General features: G+C 45.7%; 1 long non-coding RNA gene across 1 annotated transcript in view; it reads right to left on the reverse strand.

Annotated features, from left to right (window-relative positions):
• The window catches only part of LOC149120545 (uncharacterized), a 46,982-nt gene that overhangs the window by 2,138 nt on the left and 31,457 nt on the right, over positions 1–13,387 (reverse strand). The gene's annotated exons all lie outside the window — the stretch shown is intronic.

The raw sequence follows: 13,387 nt of genomic DNA on the forward strand, positions 1-13,387 counted from the left end.
TGTAACTGAGACAGTAGTTGATATTTAATAGGAAACACTGCTCACATAACTATACTCCCTACTAGCCAAATTTACCTAATAATGAATTACCTTGATAATGGAGAGTAGAAACCATATGCACTAATTACACAGATGTTAAAGTCACAGTTTTAAACAAGGTAATTTACACTCTGAAGTACACTACTTACAGTAATACTGTTTAAAAGATAGTACTGCTGCCCCCAAAGGATATGTACAGAATGTATATAAAACACTGACTTTAATAAGCAACAAAATTACAAAGGAATGAGACCAAGGAGTGGGCCAGACAGGGTCCAGAACAAAGGACAGAGTTGCTATTAGAGGAGTCAAGAAAAGTGTTGTCCAAGTTACAAATAAGTTTTCTGACTGAGAGGCAAAGAGGATCTGATAAAAGGGGCTAGATAATAACCTGGTGGCTTTAGGCCTTGTAAGTTAAGGGACCTAGACTGTGGTGGAATGAGAAGGCCGTGCCAAGGTGGCCACTGGTAAGCGAGCATCAGTTACTCAGGGATGGCTTTGGAAACTGCCTGGCAACAGGCTGTGATTGGATGGCTTTGGAAACTGCCTGGCAACAGGCTGTGATTGGTTGGGGCACAGACCGCCCCTTGACCAGATTGGCTGGTCTTGGCTATATAAGATATTGTACCAACTGAAATAAACGAGTCTAGAGCCGGCGCCGTGGCTCAATAGGCTAATCCTCCACCTTGCGGCGCCGGCACACTGGGTTCTAGTCCCGGTTGGGGCGCCGGATTCTGTCCCGGTTGACCCTCTTCCAGGCCAGCTCTCTGCTATGGCCAGGGAGTGCAGTGGAGGATGGCCCAGGTGCTTGGGCCCTGCACCCCATGGGAGACCAGGAAAAGCACCTGGCTCCTGGCTCCTGCCAGGATCAGCGCGGTGCGCCGGCTGCAGCGGCGGCCATTGGAGGGTGAACCAACGGCAAAGGAAGACCTTTCTCTCTGTCTCTCTCTCTCACTGTCCACTCTGCCTGTCAAAAAAAAAAAAAAAAAAAAAAAAACGAGTCTGCTGGATACTCCCCTCAAGCCTGCTTTCACCTGACTCCCGGGGTCTGTGTGGTGACTCCGCGCCTCTTGCCCCCACCACACTGCTCCTCTCAGAAACGAATCCACTGCAACATTGCTGAGAAATCAACAGCAACATCTGGCACGCCAACTTGACTGAGAGAAAGACAGCATGTCGGACTCGGCAAGGTCCCCCCTGGATTTCGGCAAGTAGGCCCCTCGGTGTTTTGTGTGCTGTTCGGTTCTGTGAGGGTGAGCACAGAACCCCCTCCTACGCCCCTTTCCTTGTCCTTGTCCTCGGTCTAAGTGACCCCAGGTTAGGCACACACCACCCAGAAGCGTACGTCGCTTCTCGGCTCCTCCTTTTACTTTCGGTTCGCCTGGCGAATTCTCATAAGGGACTCATCATCCCAGAATTCAGAACCAAGTCATCTTCCCTCACTCAAGAGAGGTGACGCTCCGGAGACACCGTGTGGCCATACGGCCTTGACCTAATGAATCAAGGAAGTCCCCCACTAGGCACAGGACATACTTACGATTTGATACACCACTATCTGTTTGTCTAACGTAGGGAAACCTCCTGCAAAATGCCATCAACAGCTGAGGTGCTAGGAATTTGCTTTGTTATGGCAGCAGTGCTGTACGTGTCTTTCCTTTGGCTAGAGTTGGCGTGCCATGGGGCTCTTAAGTGCTCAGACATGGGAAAGATACCCCCCCTCTCAGAATCCTGCGCAGATTATAAGCCATAGTGAATTTGTGAGTGGTAAGAGCCTGACACTCCAGGCCTCTGCCTCACAAACAGTTGATGACTTAGGGAGAGAGAGCTCCAACTGTGAAAATAAGGTAGCAAACAATGTAGCAACGCCTAGTCAGCCACCCCCCACATACCTGTGGGATGAACTTAAAGGACCTCTAGACAATAACTCATGCAAGGTCATCCCATCTGCACCCAGTGAGGATCCCCACATTTGTGGCAGTACTTGGACACCCCAAGCTCTTAGGGCAGCTGCTAGACCCCATGCCACCTGCACATTTGCTGTTAATGTAGGAGCGGACACAAAATTCAGACCCTGGACTCCAACAGCCATAAATGACCTAACTATGTAACAAAGGCTTTCATTGGGCAAAAGATGGCAAGACCAAACCTTTAAACTCCCAGTGGGGCGGCCTTCAGCCCAGCAAGTAAGAGGGAGTCCTACTACCATTAACTGGTCGATGCCCATCTTCAATCTGAGGCTGAAATTGACTCTATATTTAGATGACAATGGAGATACAGGAACCATCTTCCCACTAATTGCTGAAGTTTTCATGACCTTATGGGGGATAGATGTACTCTCACAAATACAAGCAGTCCTCACTACGGATCACAAATCTCTACAAGTCAGCAGCTTTAATGGAGAACCTACAAGTAAGATTCACCCCCAATTCTAGGGGCCACTGCTCACCTCATACAAAAGCCAAGCCCAATCCCCATTGAATGGGAAAAAACAGGAAGCATCTGGGTAGAACAGTGGCCAATAATACAACCCAAACTTAGCATCCTTAAAGAACTGGTACAGGAACAATTGGAAAAGGGACACACAGAACCCTCCACTAGCCCTCATAACATGCCCATTTTTGTGATACCAAAGAAACAGGGAAAATATAGGCTTCTACAGGATTTCAGAAGCAATTAACAAAAATATAAAAAAGATGGGAACATTCCAGGCTGGCATTCCCCATCCAGGGGCCATTCCTAATGGATATCACATAGTTACCATTGATATCAAAGACTGCTTCTTTTCCATTCCCATTAGAGCAGGATAAGGCTTACTTTGCCTTTACAGTATGGGAGCCCAATTTCCAGCTCCCTGCAAAAAGATTCCAGTGGACAGTACTCCCCCAAGGCATGAAAAATAGCCCTGCCATTTGCCAAAGATACGTTTCTCATGCGACCAGCACACTTAAAGATCAGTGCTTGGTCATACATTATGTGGATGATATCTTACTTGCTCACAAGAATGCAGCAATTCTGAATACCTGTCTAAGTGAGACAGTAAGAAATTTACAATTCCTGGGTTTGTCTATTGCCACAGAAAAAGTACAACATTTTCCTCCCTTTCAATTCTTGGGTTATCAAATCTCCTCCCATATATCTCCAATGGGCCCAAACCTAAAAGTCAAGCATAAATACTCACTTAATGAACTTCAGCAACTATGTGGCCAAATCAATTGGCTGAAGCCCTTCCTTCCCCTAACACCTGCAGAACTTAGACCGCTACACGATTTACTAAGGGAAACAGCCCTTCCTCAAAAATCACATTGACACCTGCAGCCAAATCCACTATAGAAAAGATTAACACCCAGTTGTCAAATTTAAAAACCTCTAGATATGACCCTCAGGTGCCTCTATTTGCCATAACCATAGCTATCCTCAAGGCCCCCTTAGGAGTTATTTGGCAACAACACGGACCACTTTTTTGGGTGCACATAGCCTGGAGCGATTGTCCTAAAATAGCAAACAAAGCAGATGCCATCCTTATGATGGGACTTAAATTAAGATATTATACCAATAAGATATTTAACACAGAGCCAGACATAGTGGTCCAACCACTATCACAATTAGAACTGTCGACATTGATGCAGAATAGCATGCTCTTTCAAATTTTAATGATAAATTTTCCAGGACAGATTGACAATCACCTGCCAGCAGACAGGCTACTCCAGACACTACAAACCTTAGAAACAGACTATCCAAAACATGCTTTCCCTGCTAATCAACCTATACCCATGGCACCATGTGCGTTTATGGATGCCAACAAGTCACTCTTTGGAATAGTGATCAAATCTTTAACAGAAAAAGATAAGATCCATGCAGAACCCCATGGGGGATCAGTACAGTTGGGAGAAATAAAAGCAATAGTCAAGGTTCTACTCCTTAGCCAAGATGGACCGGTAAAAATATTTTCGGACAGCAAATACTCAGTATAGGTAGCAAAGACGATCCCTTTTGCAGTCTTTAACCCGACCAGTAAGCCAATTGACCAGATATTCACAACACTTAAAGAGCTAATTGAGAACAGAAAATATCCATGGTATATCTCACACGTAAGATCACATACTGCGTTACCTGGCTTTATTTTCCAAGGCAACAGAAAGGTTGATCGTCTTATCTCCTGCAACACGGCTTCCATTGGACACTTAGAACAAGCCCGTATTTTACACCAAAAATTTCATATGTCAGCAAGCAACATAAAATTGCTTTTCCCAGAGCTAACAATGAGCCAATGCAAACACCTAGTGCACTCTTGCAAGAATTGTGCACCCCTCGCCCCGTTAGGCCCACTGCAACAAGCAGGAGTGAACCCGTGAGGCCTTGCTTCTAATAAACTATGGCAAGTGGACGTCACCCACATTAATTCCTTTGGTAAACTTAAGTTTGTCCATGTGGTGGTAGATACTTATTCAAAGGCTGTATTTGCAACAGCCCAATCCGGAGAAAAGGCTAGTAATGTGATAAAGGTGGTGAAATCAGCCATGCTGGTCCTTGGTGTCCCCTGGACCATAAAGACTGCTAACGGGCCAGCGTATACATCACAGGAATTTAATTCCTTCCTGAAATCTTGGAACATACAGTCTGCCACAGGTATCCCATACAACCCACAGGGACAGGCAATTACTGAAAGAACTCACAGGACAATTAAAGATCTCTTACAAAGACAAAAAAATAATCATATGCCTTAGACCCATAGCTTGCTTTGACTGAGGTCCTTTTCACTATCAATTTTCTTACTTTTGATTCCCAAGGGATCAGCCCAGCTTATAAACATTGGGGATCCTTTCCATCCCAGACCCCAGCCACTGTGGTTAGGTGGAAAGACCCCCTGACAGGAGAATGGAAAGGACCACACCCTCTGCTAACCAAAGGTCGAGGATATGCTTGTGTCTTTCCACAGAATGCAGAACAGCACATTTGGGTACCAGCCAGAAACATCAAGCCTGCAACTGACAGCCAACAAAACCAGCTGAACAAGACTGAGAACCCACCTTGTTAGCAGACACACCTGCCCTATCATCCTACCCTGAGAAACTGCCCATAGCCACATCTGTTACTGTTTTGTACCCCACTAGCTTTGGTCAGCCACTCAAATGGCCCACAGCCTGTGTGCGGTCATGCCATTCCTGATAACCATTATTCCACATTCCTACCCCTATCTGAGCAAGCAATCCTGTGATCTCTCGATTTGAGCACTGGTTAGTCAATGACGGGTAAGATCCCCTGGGGGACAACCTAAGACAGGCACAACTGCGTAAGGAGACCACATGGAAATGGGGTCAACAATGGTAGGACCAAGAGTCATGCATCCCATTGCTCAAAAATAAACAAAAAGGGGGAAATGTGATGGAATGAGAACGCCATGCCAAGGTGGCCACTGGCAAGCGAGCGTCAGTTACTCAGGGATGGCTTTGGAAACTGCCTGGCAACAGGCTGTGATTGGATGGCTTTGGAAACTGCCTGGCAACAGGCTGTGATTGGATGGCTTTGGAAACTGCCTGGCAACAGGCTGTGATTGGTTGGGGCACAGACCGCCCCTTGACCAGACTGGCTGGTCTTGGCTATACAAGATGTTGTACCAACTGAAATAAACGAGTCTGCTGGCTGCTCGCCTCAAGTCTGCTTTCACCCGACTCCCCCCGGGGTCTGTGTGGTGACTCCGCGCCTCTTGCCCCCACCACACTGCTCCTCTCAGAAACCAATCCACTGCAACATTGTTGAGAAATCAACGGCAACACTAGACCTATCTATCTTTTTACATAGGGTACATTTTAAGGGAGGTGTGAACCTCCTTGGGGAAGGCACTCTGCTGACTTTCATTACTTACCTGGCCTGGGAGGAGAGCTGGCCAGGTAAAGGTAGGTGGCATCTCCAACAGCAAATTTAAAGCTCTGTCTGCAATGTCACTGACCCTACTTGGCCATTCTCTCAACAGTGGTGGTCACTTTGAAGGCTGAGCCAAGTGAAGGGATTTTCAGCTTAGAGCCAATAAGATCTGTGGCTCTGACCTGAAGTCCTTCGACTCCAGGGCAGGTCCATTTCCAGTGATCCAACTCCTGGCTGGCAGAGCTGCCAGGGCTCTTTATAAGCTGACTTCTGCTGAAGCCCAGGCTTACCACATCGAAAGCCACTGCAGTGGCCTGGCCTATTGGGTCTCCCTGAGGGCAGAACACTGTACACAGCTGCCTGTAATAGGCCTGCCATCCATCTTCACATTGCTTCTGATGTCCAGTTTTCTTTTCCTCCTGGTTCTTGTTAAAGTAGACCAGAGAATGCAAGTCAAGGGAGTGCTCAGTCCCACCTCTAATTTGTGTTGTCCAGACTAGAAGTCCAGAGTTATAGGCATGTTTCTTATAAATATTTAGCCTGGTTGAGCTACTCTGATTTCTGAACATGGTTGACCTTTAACAGAACTGACCTATGTCCTTACCCAAATAGCTATGCAAGGATATTGCCAGATTGTCACTACAAAATCTTACCAGTTACCAGCCATGCTTAAAAAACCTTGCACCACCAGAGGCAAAACAGATACGTTACTCTGTGTGGTGTTGCCTGGCAGTGGCTTTAATTTTCTACGCTAGTCTTTAATCCAAGTAATTAAGTAATCTCACAAGGAATAATCATACATGGCAACAGGGTCAAAAAGGCAGGGCAGTTCTTTCATACACAAATATTTTAAGAGTAATAGCAAATGAAATAAACTTAGCAAGCAGATTCAATTATTAGACAACAACTTAGGAAAACACCTACCAGAAGGCCCAATGTCCTTCACAAATTTTAAGAATACATGTACTCGGAAACATCTCTTAAATACCCAACATGCTGTAGCTTGTTTAACCAGCAAATTTAAGCACAAGTATATAAAATATTTTCAGTTTTTTTTTTTCTTTTAACAAGTTTACAGAGATTTAGGTTACACGAATTTTTGATCAACTTTAGCCTTTTAAATTTACGGGAAACATTCTGTTACAGATTACAATATAATCAAGCTCTACAGCAATATGTAACACTTGAAATAACTTTCTTGTATACAGAACATTTAGACCAGCAGAGACATTAGAAAAACATACATAAATGATACAGAGGAATTGATTAGATAGATGCATTTAGTTTCACAGCAAACTACAGGGTCACATACATCAGAACAATAAAGCAGTTTCAGTGATAGTTGTTAGAATCTTTAACCTTTTTTATGAATCACCAATTGATTTGAATTACTTTCTGATCTTAGTAACCTCAGTTAACTATACTTTTTTCCAGCTGGTACCTGCAATACATTACTGGCTTTATCAGTTTAAAGAGTCATCCCAAAGTACTGAATACAACAGATGTAGCTGGAAAAAGTCCATTGCAACCTATAGGAGGACAGTTAAACACAGAACCAACAATGCTTTAGTTTTATGAGCAGTAAATCTGATATACAAAACTGTGGATGACAAAAGACCTTAAGTTGTCATATTTAAAATTACAAACCTGTTAACCAAGAAGAGACACTTGTTTACTTTACATAGCATTTTTGAAAGCACCTGTAGGATTTTACAAGGCACACTTAACTCTTTTAGGCCTCTGGGGCCCCTTCACCAAGATGACCATTATGTTTAGTAACACTAGATTACCAGACTTTATAATTTTCAGACATTTGTATCAATACTATTTTATATCATGACATAATACAGGCCAAATTTGATCATTGTTACAAGGTGATTATTTAAAGGTTTGAAAATAAGCACATATTTAAATAACCCATAGCTCTTACTAAAAACTCAGTTGTTTTTAGACAATTAGAATTTAAGAGACATCAAGAGAACACGACAGATTAACTTTTTGCTCTAACAGAAAATCAGTAATAGCTTTCGTGTCCAAAAATTTTTTTTCTTACAACTTTTTGTGACTTTTACACACCCTCTTTAACTTACTTGAAACATTTTATTTTTATACTTGTGATGTTTTTCATCTGTCAATTTTCTTGCTTTACATTTTGAAATAACCTATTAAAAATCTTTAAATCAAGACCACATTTTTAAACAAGGTAACACATCAAATTTCAGCATTAATTACTTTTAAGTGATGTTGAACTATTTTTTATATGGACAATCTATGAAAACATGTTAGCAAATTCAAGTAGTTTTTCTATAGAACATAAGGTGTTGAAAGTACCAAAGTTTACATTTAGACACTTATCTCATTTGTCTTTACCCAATTTAAATTAGCAGTTATACCTAAATGACTTAAGATGCTGATATTATATATCTGTACCTGAATTTAATTAAAATTGTATTTATCTAAAACAAGTGCTAATTACCTTACTGTATCACTGACTACTGACCACCCAGAAATTTGTTAAAACAAATTGCAAAATAAGTTCAGCAAGTTACAAAGCAGTATCTTCTGGCTTGCATGAGATAAAACAGAAAAGCCATCAGAAGGGTGGGATACCCGATTTGTTCCATTGATAAGACAGGGAGAGTAGACTTTGGACCAGGCCTGGTTCTAAGGTAAAGTTCAAATTCTGAGATAAGGCAAGCGGGAGGAGAGTTACCCAGTCCACACCAGTCTCTAAGGCCAAATTCGAATTTTGTGCCAATCTTGCATGCTGCCACTTTGAGACCAGCCAACAGAGCCTGATGATAGACATGGAGTCTTTCCTTTACAGAAATTAACCCAATTGTAATTCTCCTTTTTAACATTTACATTGTTCCAACATGCCAGAAGGCTGTTCACCTTGGAGACCTGTTGGAGATACGGGCATGGCCTGGCGAGAGATTTACACCCTCTTCCCCGGATTTTTGAGGGCCAGCAAGAGCTCACCGGATGCCGCAGCTGGCCCTCAGGGCTCCTGCTGGCTTCTCCGCACTTCACTGAATTTCTTTACTTTGACACTCAAGAGCACTGGGCAGAAATCACATTGCATCAACACCCACCACCGGCCCTCGCTATGCTTTGTTTTAATTAAACAGTTGGAATCCACTGGTCCGCACCAGTTCTAAGTCGGCTACTAGGCGCTGGCCAAGGCGAGGCACCATGTGGAACTGCGGCCCCAGGGGCAGAACTGTGGCCCCAGGGGCAGGACTGGGGCAGGGAGGAGACTGCGCAGCACCGGGGTGGGGGAGGGGACACAAACACGGGCCGTACAGAATTTCCACGGACAGATTTAGATGGTCGTATTACAGAAGGTCTCAACTGCTCCGAGGCCAAACCTCCGGGAGTTTGAAGGAGACCAAAGACCTTACGGATGGGATGAGAACTCTGCAGCAGTCCCTCTTTGTCCCCAGATACAGATTGGATCTTTCCAGGTCCCCAGATACTCCTGTTTACAATTGCTCACTAAACATGGGTTCCAGATTGCCCCTGAAAAGGTTCAAAAGGTAACCCCCTTTAAGGTTCTTGGGGCTGTCTTAGAACTAGATACGGCCAGCGCCGCGGCTCAATAGGCTAATCCTCTGCCTTGTGGCGCCGGCACACTGGGTTCTAGTCCCAGTTGGGGTGCCGGATTCTGTCCCGGTTGTCCCTCTTCCAGGCCAGCTCTCTGCTGTGGCCAGGGAGTGCAGTGGAGGATGGCCCAAGTCCTTGGGCCCTGCACCCCATGGGAGACCAGGAAAAGCACCTGGCTCCTGGCTCCTGCCATCGGATCAGCGCAGTGCGCCGGCCGCAGCGCGCCGACCGCGGCGGCCACTGGAGGGTGAACCAACGGCAAAGGAAGACCTTTCTCTCTGTCTCTCTCACTGTCCACTCTGCTTGTCAAAAAAAAAAAAAAAAAAAGAACTAGATATGGTCTCCCCCACTCGACCGCAGCTTCAGATCCAACAAACCTATTCTTTATCTCAGTTAAAAAAAAACTCCTTGAGGAAATTAACTGGATGAGACCTTGGATCCCTATTCGAACCCAAGGAGCTTACTCCCCTGTTTGACCTCCTTAAGGGAGGTACCTTGTATAAGACTATTGCTTTAGAAAAAACACACCAACACATTCTCCTTAAGCTCCAACAGGCTATATAGATTGTTCCTGCCTGAGGTGTTATGACCCTTCCACGCACCTACTCTTCTATATCTTCAGCAGAAAATCCCTCATCACCGGCCTTTTGGCTCAAGATGGAGAACCCATCCACTGGGTTCATCTGTCCATGGGAGGGGCCCCCCGGATCTGTGCCACCCTAGACCACCTCGCTGACTGCATCATAAAGGGTAGGAACCTGTCCGATCGTCTCTTTGGTCATCAGCCACATACCCTTGTTGTACCATTTTGGTCGATTGATTTCGAGTGGTTACAACGAAACAATAGCCGCATTGCAATTGCTCTAGAAGGCTTCCCGGGGAAGACTGATTGCCACTGTGGCCCCTATAAATGGATGAACTCCTTCTCCAAACTTGACTGGATACTACACAAATTATTTTTGGCTGAAGCTGACCCATCCTTTCACACTGTGTTCACTGACAGGGGAAAAATAGGAGCAGCAATTGCCATCTTTCCGCCCCATATGCAGGGACAAGAAGTGCCAAAAAAAGTAGTTCATTATGTTCAAGGGTCAGCCCAATTCAAGGAACTTTATGCCGTTGTCCTGGCCTTGAAAACAATACAGGGACCCTTTAACCTGTTTACTGACAGTCTTTACGTGGCCAATCTACTCCCCAACCTCCCTTGTTCACACATTAAACTTGATGATAACCCTATCACTCCTTTAAGGATTCAAACCAGAAACTTTCTGAAGTCAAGGACTAAGCCTTGTCCACCTCCCGGATATTTTGTCTCAAGGTAATGCCATTGCGGATTCATTAGCGTCCTCATCCCAGTGCTACCTTACACAAGATGAGGCTATCTCCTTTCATGACCTTACGTCAATTGGAGGGGGTTACAACATCGATACCCCCATGACCCAATTAAAGAATTAAAGAAAATCGTCCGAACTTCTAAGTCCTGTTCACCATTCTTACAGCTACCTCCCTTACAGGGACCTGGGGTCAACCCTCGTGGACTGGCACCCAACCACCTGGCAAACTGATGTCACCCATTTCACTTCTTATGGAAAGCTTAAGTATATTTTTGTAACTGTTGACACCTTTTCTCAATGCCTGCTGGGCTACAGCCTACACAGGCAAAAAGGCGAAACACACTAACAATCATCTATTACAATGCTTTGGGGTTCTTGGCATTCCTAAACAAATTAAAACTGATAATGGACCTTGTTTTACCAGCACCTCATTTGCTACCTTTCTAAAGCATTGGGAAATTAAACATATCACTTGTATCCCCTATAACCCTGCGGGCCAGGCAATCACTGAAAGACAAAACAAAACATTAAAGGCCCAACTTATAAAACAAAAAGGGGGAGTAACACCCCCTCATGACCAGCTAAAGATGGCATTATGCACCTTAAATATTTTAAATTTTTCAAAGACTGACAACCTCACTCCTTTCCAGCGACACTGGACAACTACTCTTAAGTACTCCACTGTTAAGGTCCAAGGTCCGATGGAGAGAACCCCCTCACAGGGGCCTGGAGGGGCCCTGACCCACTCCTAACAGCAGGCATAGGCTTTGGATGTGTCTTCCTCCAAAATGAAGACAAGCCCATCTGGGTCCTGGCCAGAGACCTCAAACACCTTCCCCCCACTGACCTTATTAATGACCTTAATCCAAGAGCCCAGCCCTCTTGAGGCCTTATCTCTCTCTCTCTTTTTCACAGGAATGATGAGACACCTGTGGCTACCTGTTGCAGGGGCGGTCCTCCCAACCCTGCTATTGGAACTGTTGCCTGGTGAGACGTCATCCGGCGGGGGACAATGGGAATTTCGTATCTTGGCTATCGGGATCGATCCTCCAGGAGTCCTCAACACTTCCAAATGTACCTCAAAGGAAGCTGAGCTTTTACTTTGACGCCTGCCAACCCACAACCAGGTGGGGGTCCTGTGCAGACTGGGAAAAAACTTATGCAACTAACCATAAATACATATGCTGGAAAACATTACAAAAGGGAGACTGTGTGAATATCCAGGAAGGTACTGCCCCTACTGGAGCTGCCCACATTCACACACAGGGTCGCTTAAGAGTCCTTTGGAGCTACTCTGCCCAAAGGGGAGCTCCTGTAAAAGAGGAGCTTGCAACCCAGTAAACTATAAGAAATTCCGATGATCCTAAATGGCTCTCAGGAGAGGATGCAGGAATTCGAGTGGGCGGGAAAGGAAGAGATCCATAGGGCCTCATTAGAACAATAAAGGTATGGATCCCTGCTCATACTTCCTCCCCCATTGAGGAAGTGCTTCAACAAGCAAAAATACATCCCAGCTAATCAGTAATGTGGAAAAAGAAAATAGCCCATATAGCCCTTTTTGACCTGACTAGAGATGCTTAACCTTACTTACCAGCTGCTTAACACCTCCACGTTACCTGTCCGGCAAGGCTGTTGGCTATGCGCAGTACCTCACCAAAGGAGACCCCCTATTATGCTCATTGGCACGGAGTTAAAGGCTAGCTCTCTGTCCCGTGCCCCTCTTCGTAGGTGGCTACAAAGGCCGGTACTGGGACAGAAGCCAGGGGCTGAAGCAGAAGCAAGAGACTTTAGGCCGGCGCCGTGGCTCAATAGGCTAATCCTCCGCCTGGGGCGCCGGCACACCGGGTTCTAGTCCCGGTCGGGGCGCTGGATTCTTTCCCGGTTGCCCCTCTTCCAGGCCAGCTCTCTGCTGTGGCCCAGGAAGGCAGTGGAGGATGGCTCAAGTCCTTGGGCCCTGAACCCCATGAGAGACCAGGAGAAGCACCTGGCTTCTGCCTTTGTATCAGCGTGGTGCGCCGGCCACAGCGGCCATTGGAGGGTGAACCAACAGCAAAAGGAAGACCTTTCTTTTTGTCTCTCTCCCTGTGTGGTTGACGCCTTAGGTTCCTTTGTTAGAAAATAGCTTCATTCAAACCATGTCAACCAGCTGGAAGTCAGGTACCAGGCCTTTTTTTTTTTGACACTGCCTGTCAAAAAAAAAAAAAAAAAACCAAAAACAGATAATACAGCTGGTGCCACGGCTCAATAGGCTAATCCTCTGCCTGTGGCGCTGGCACACCGGGTTCTAATCCTGGTTGGGGCGCCAGATTCTGTCCTGGTTGCTCTTCTTCCAGTCCAGCTCTCTGCTGTGCCCGTGAGTGCAGTGGAGGATGGCCCAAGTCCTTGGGCCCTGCACCCCATGGGAGACCAGGATAAGCACCCAGCTCCTGGCTTTGGATCGGCGTGATGCACCGGCCACAGCGCGCCAGCCGCAGCGGCCATTGGAGGGTAAGCCAAAGGTAAAGGAAGACCTTTCTCTCTGTCTCTCTCTCTCACTGTCCACTCTG

Source organism: Oryctolagus cuniculus, chromosome 19, assembly GCF_051225735.1.
Source record: "Oryctolagus cuniculus isolate XC-2025 breed Fujian yellow rabbit chromosome 19, ASM5122573v1, whole genome shotgun sequence".
Lineage (NCBI taxonomy): Eukaryota > Metazoa > Chordata > Mammalia > Lagomorpha > Leporidae > Oryctolagus > Oryctolagus cuniculus.